This window comes from Astatotilapia calliptera, chromosome 5 (genome assembly GCF_964374335.1).
Source record: "Astatotilapia calliptera chromosome 5, fAstCal68.1, whole genome shotgun sequence".
NCBI lineage: Eukaryota > Metazoa > Chordata > Actinopteri > Cichliformes > Cichlidae > Astatotilapia > Astatotilapia calliptera.
Genome location: NC_137426.1, coordinates 1,398,136 through 1,404,631, shown reverse-complemented (window position 1 = coordinate 1,404,631; position 6,496 = coordinate 1,398,136). Strand labels below are relative to the sequence as shown.

General features: G+C 39.9%; 1 long non-coding RNA gene across 1 annotated transcript; it reads right to left on the bottom strand.

The window, feature by feature from the left end:
- Positions 1 to 409: 409 nt before the first annotated feature.
- LOC145428641 (uncharacterized) lies at positions 410 to 5,262 on the bottom strand. Its single transcript, XR_013908947.1, has 2 exons — positions 1,240 to 5,262; positions 410 to 657 (listed from the first exon to the last, which is right to left on the bottom strand). It is a non-coding gene; the product is annotated as an uncharacterized LOC145428641 (long non-coding RNA).
- Between the last annotated feature and the right edge of the window lie 1,234 nt (positions 5,263 to 6,496).

Below are 6,496 nucleotides of genomic sequence, written 5' to 3'. Positions count from 1 at the left end.
GAGCCTCAACATGTCTTTTTTCTTTCTTTTGAGTTATCCACGACATCAGCTAATGCTGGCTAGCATCACACAGACACAAATACACAGCAAATCCAGCATGTCCAAATTAACACTGTCGGATTTGACTTCAACACTATTAAAGTGTCTATATGGGTCCACACCAGAGAGTGTTAATTTAACTCTTTTTGGAGAGTTGGTACGTTAACTCTGATTTAGTGTTAAACACCAAATCTGTCTGGAGTTGATAATTTAACACTTGGTGTTAAGAGTTTATATATTAACTCTCAAAGAGTATTTTAGTTTAACTACGTAAGAGTTATCTTCTAATTCATTCTAAAAAGCGGGAATTTTACTGTTCTGAACTTCTAGAAATTTCTTTTGGAAACAAACATTTACTAAAAAGATGCAATGGTTTTTGAAAAACATTTATTCTGAACTGTGCACCCCAATTTCAAAACATTTTCTGAAAGATGTAACAGTGTACATGTTCTCACTTTCATTAGAATTTTGTTTATCAAAAGGTCTGACATGGTAAATGCAAATAACAGCATCTCATCACTTATTTCTTCAATACAATATGCATGTCCTTCATTCATCCCTTTGTGGAACTTCAACGCACTTCTGCTCTCCCCCATATTCCATCTTCACAAGCATATCCTGTGTGGAGATTGAATAAAAATTAGTTGACACTAATTAATGGCACAAATAATCCAGTAAACAATTGCAGCACAGTAAAAAAAAAAAAAAGGAATCCTCTTTGAGCCATTACTTGTGTAAAGTATTTTCCCAAAAGACAAGGACGCAGGCAACAGGTAATACTGAACTAAATGTAAAACCTCAACTTTTTTCATTTTTACCTAAACCGTGTGCACAAAACTCTGGAGGGATCTATGCTAACGTAGAATCCAGTCAGGACGCCTGCTACTGCTGTTTGCTCGTTTTTTTTATGGGCGATCGTTTTCAGGCTTCAAGTAGCACCATTATACCAACATTTCACATTCTAGACATTGTTTTAGGTGTATTTGACCAAAAGTTTGACTGAAAATTCACATGCAAGCTTTTTTCAAGGCTGTGGTATTTGCCCGCAAACAATACCTTTCAGCTAGCTAAAACAGAATATTATGCTATCAGCGAGCAACATGGCTAATGCCTTTCACACAGCTTTGTCTCAACTCCAAAGAGCCACAGAAGTAAAAGCTCATAATAATAATTGAAACAATCTTTGAAAAAATGACTTACCAAGCATGGCAAACAACTCAAATATGTAGAGCAAAATGTTCTGAAACGGCTTCACTTCAGCTTCGATTGGAGCCATGCTGGGGGCGGAGTCTGTGAATGTACTCTGTTGGTGTCATAGCCCCTGTAGGAGTTCAGAGTTAAGAGGTCAAGAGTTAATGTTTCCATTGTAACACCTCCAGATTTGACAGAGAAACACTCATTTTTAACACTCGATTTTAACTACTATCATTTTACACCTCAGAGTTACATTAAAAGAATGTGACTCTACTTAGAGTAAAATTAACTCTACTTTTGCAAGAAGACTATTAACACCAAAACATTTAACACTTTTGAATTTGTTGTGTACCTGCTGATTAGAGCTAATTATGACCAGTGTTGGTCAAGTTACTTGAAAAAAGTAATCACTAACTAATTACTGATTACTTCCCCAAAAAAGTAATCCCATTACTTTACTGATTACTTATTTTTAAAAGTAATTAATTACTTAGTTACTTAGTTATTTTTTAAAAACACGATTTACAACCTGAATAGGTGATAAAGCGATAGATCTTTCAGCCCAATTCTACTTTTTCTGCATAATCCATCATACAAAATGTAATCAGATGGAAAAGTCTCTTTTTAAAACTTGTTTTATTAGTTTTAATCTTTTAAGGCAAGGCAAGTTTATTTGTACAGCACAATTCAACAACAAGGTGATTCAAAGTGCTTTACAGAGACATTAGAAACAAAAACAAATAAAAAGCATGATTTAAAATTGATTAAAACAAGCAAATAAACTAACTAATTAACAAACAAACAAACAAACAAACAAACAAACAAAACAGTATGTAAAAAAAAAAAATCAAAACAGATAAAATCAGAACAGTAGATAAAATCAGTAGTTAAATGTAAGTTTTGAAATTTAAGCTCAAAGTGTGGATTTGGTGCTTTATTCAAATGCAGCTGAGAACAGGTGAGTCTTCAACCTGGATTTAAATAAACTGAGTGTTTCAGCTGATCTGAGGCTTTCTGGGAGTTTGTTCCAGATATAAGGAGCATAAAAGCTGAATGCAGCTTCTCCGTGTCTGGTTCTGACTCTGGGAACTGATAAAAGACCGGATCCAGATGACCTGAGGGATCTGGAAGGTTCATACTGGGTCAGGAGGTCATTGATGTATTTTGGTCCTAAACCATTCAGAGCTTTATAGGCCAGCATCAGAACTTTAAAGTCTATCCTCTGACGGACAGGCAGCCAGTGTAAGGACCTCAGAGCTGGACTGATGTGGTCCACTTTTTTGGTCTTAGTGAGGACTTGAGCAGCAGAGTTCTGAATGAGCTGTAGTTGTCTGACTGATTTTTTAGGTAGACCTGTAAAGATGCTGTTACAGTAATCAAGCCTACTAAAGATGAATGCATGGACTAGTTTTTCCAGGTCCTGTTGAGACATCAGATCTTTTATCCTTGAAATATTCTTGAGGTGATAGTAAGCTGACTTTGTTATTGTCTTAATGTGTTTTTCTAAGTTTAGGTCTGCATCCATCACTACACCCAAATTTCTCGCCTGGTTTGTGGTTTTTAGATGTATAGATTGAAGTTCTCTGGTGACCTGTAATCGTTTTTCTTTGGCGCCAAAGACTATTACCTCAGTTTTGTTTTTGTTTAGCTGGAGAAAATTGTGGCACAACCAGTCATTGATTTCCTCAATGCATTTACCAAGAGCCTGTACAGGGCCTCGGTCTCCTGGTGACATTGTGATATATATTTGTGTGTCATCTGCATAGCTGTGGTAGTTTATTTTGTTGTTCTTTATAATCTTTAACTTTATGCATCAAGCAAAGATTTAATTATCTGCAACATTCTCTGACTGGAAGAAATTAGTTTAACATTTAAACCTATTTTCTGCACATTCCAGCTCATAAAATAAAATATTTTTTGTGTTTACACTCAGTCTTTCAAATAGATGCAAGTAAAACACAGCAGAAAATAAATAAAGTCAAAGACTCAGCGGTCCTGTTGCTCTATTTTCACCTGTAAAGCAGGAGCAGGGTAGGCGGAGGGTTACCCTGGTGCAGGTGTGCCGCAGTCAGTTGAAGAATCCGTGAGTTTCTCTGTGAGTTTCCCATCACGTCGTAGCTACTCAGTGCTTGTTTAGTTTTCTTCCCACGCACAGCGGACACTAATGTTTTTGTCACTTTTTATGGAATCAAACTCAAAGTAAGGTCAGTACTTCCACGCTTTAAACGCTGCACGCTCATACTCTCTCTGCACTCGATATATGATCCATTGTTGATCTGCACACAGCTGTTGTCACGAACGTCGCACTCGCTTACGTCACTGTCGTGAGACACTCGCAGGAAAATCACGGTTTTAGTAACGCAGTAACGCAGCGTTCCTACGGGAAAGTATAATCTAATTACCGTTTTTGCAATAGTAATCCCTTACTTTACTCATTACTTGAAAAAAGTAATCAGATTACAGTAACGCGTTACTTCCCATCTCTGATTATGACTTCCAAATAAAAGTTCACTCAGCAAAACTGGAGCTCAGACTTCCTTTATGCTGCAGTCACACTAAAGAAAACAGTGGTCGGAGACCTGCAGGATGAGCAAAGTTTGACCTTTTGATCCTGTTACCTTTGACATGTTCACGTGAAGGACGGCGACGAGCTCTTCAAACCGATGTTTGTGCACCAAGATGAATAAAATGCCAATCAGATGGAGTCAGTCTGCAACTCAGTGTCGAGCTGAGATATGCAATTTGTGTGTGATTATACAACAATTAACTTTTGCAGACTACATACACAGACATGTACATAAATCCGAGCCACAGGGTGGCTCACAGATTAACACTTCAATCTGCTGCAGATGGTCCTCTGCACAGAGGGGTTACCACACCAGGGCAGGTCCTCACATCATATAAATTCAGTGGAGTAAATCAAACATTTAATGGTATTAAAATGTGGCATCCATCCTATCATGTGTGCTGTTAGATGAAACTTTTATTCTTATACATGAATCCAGTTCAGCTTTATGTATTCATACAGCACCAGCATCACATCAGCAGTTGCCTCAAGGTTCCTTGTATTGTAAAGTAAAGATCCTGCAGTAATACTGAAATGAATAAACTGTTCTTCCTCCTCCAGCTTCGTTTTATCTGCAAACATTAATTAAACATGCATGGTAAGCTGTAAACGTTCATATGAGTGAATCTGCCAGTTTTAATTAACTGTATATGCTGTAGAACACCTACATCTCCACAAAGAGCTCCCAGGAAGACGAAGCTTCTGCAGATGCTGACGTCTGCGTGGACGTGGAGGAGCCCGGGCTGAACGCTTTCGCACAGTTTGCCTCGCCGTAGACGTGAAACTTGACAGAAGCTTTGTTAATATTGACTTTCTCAGAGTTTCTTTCACTGGAAGGATCATCGGTGCGTTGGAAGATGAGCCGTGTGCCGCTCCCAGCTCCTCCCACACCAACTGCTGCTGCTTTAGTTTGTTGTTCCCAACGTCACGTTTCATTATTTGCTTTATTTCTCTGTGCATCGATGTTTGTTTGCTTCGCTGCTTCTCTTCTGCTAATGCTCACGTAATGAAGCAGATTAATGTTTTACATGCTTTAGATAAAGATGCCATACAGCTCGGCAAAACTCTGTGATCACATCTCATTGCTGATACCTGAAATGTTTAAAGCTGGATTAATTTTGGCCACTAGGAAGCAGAGAAACTCTGACAGAGAGAAAGAAATGCCAACTTAAATAAAACCTTTCCTAAACGTACTCAAACCAATTTAAATAAGTGAGAAAAGTACTGCTCTCAGTTTCTCTGCTTCATCCACAAACACACGCTGACTGTCTCCCACATACCCACGCACAATAAGGATGCAGTGTCTTGCGAGTGTTAAGCCTCCTTGCACCTGTTACTACTGATACGAAGCACTGTTAGCCAAGCTGTTCACACCCGTGCCATCACTACTCTCTCTGTGTGCGAGACAACGGCATTCCTCACACGGGCTCTTGAAAAATGTGGCAATTATACTAATACTCTGATATAAATATTCTGACTTTGAAAAAGAAAACAGAACGCAGATGTTCGGCGTGATGGAAGGAAACAAAGAGCTGAAACAGGACAAACTGCAAGCACTTAAAAAGAAGCTAAAGGGGAGACGGATCAAGAGGAAAATGGAGGTGCATTAGAGAGATGATTCTGTCATGAAGAGGAAACGAGCACCATCTGTGGTTTGTTCCATCTGATAAAGCAGCAGGAAGCTCCTGACGTTAACACCGTGCCCCTCGCCTAACCTTTATTTAATCCAACACCGCAACAGTGACGAATAAAGTTGAAGCACAGATGCCGACATCCACCTTAATTGAGGTGGAAGCCGTTGGAGGTGGAAAGAATACTTCAAGGAATCTCCAGGGATTCTGGGAATGCAGGCGATGAGTCACCCATCACCGGGGGTGACGTTGCTGACGGAGTTAACAGCACTCTGGTGGCCGGGCTGCTGGGGTGGATGTTGTGGAGCTGTGTTTGCCAACATGAGAACATCTGTGACATCGTGTGGAAATCGTGCGCTCCACCTGGATGGACCACACTCCTCAGCCTCCCTGGGAAGGTCTCCATCAGAGTCCATCCACCAGCTGAAGCTCTGATTGAGGAGAACGAGTCAGTTTTCATCCTCTCTTTATCTCAGCGGTCTGCAGAAAGCAGAGACGAGATCCCGAGCCCACTGACCCACACGTCTCCAGGTGCACAGATGATGTGGTTTCATCAGAGGCAGTTTGCAGACACACGTGAAGCAGCTGCTCGTACGTCCTGGTGACGAGCGCACTGGAAGAGCTCAGAACTGTGCTCATCCACGTCGAAAGGACGCAGGCGAGGTGGATGCCTCTGAGAAAGAAGCCGTCTAACTTCAACACCACCCAGTTTGTGTTTTTCTCTGAGAGATTGAGTGCATCGCAGAGGCTGCAGCTCAGCGCTTCATTATTCCTTCAATAAATTATTACTAAGACAACAAAATGATTTTCGCATTTGCTTTCTGGAATCTGTAATAATTGATGTTCTTAATTGATGTTGAAGCAACAAATGACTCATTTATTTCTTAGTATTTCTGTTCCTTCAGTTTAAATGTCAGATTCTGTCAGTGTCTGTGGCAGAAACACACATGCATTATTTGCACACGTGGTGAGAAGTGAAATTCAGCGCTCAGTATGAAGTAAATAATGCAAATATTTAATCAGTGCAAGTATGATAATCTGAGAGGTACGAAGAAGCAAATTTGAG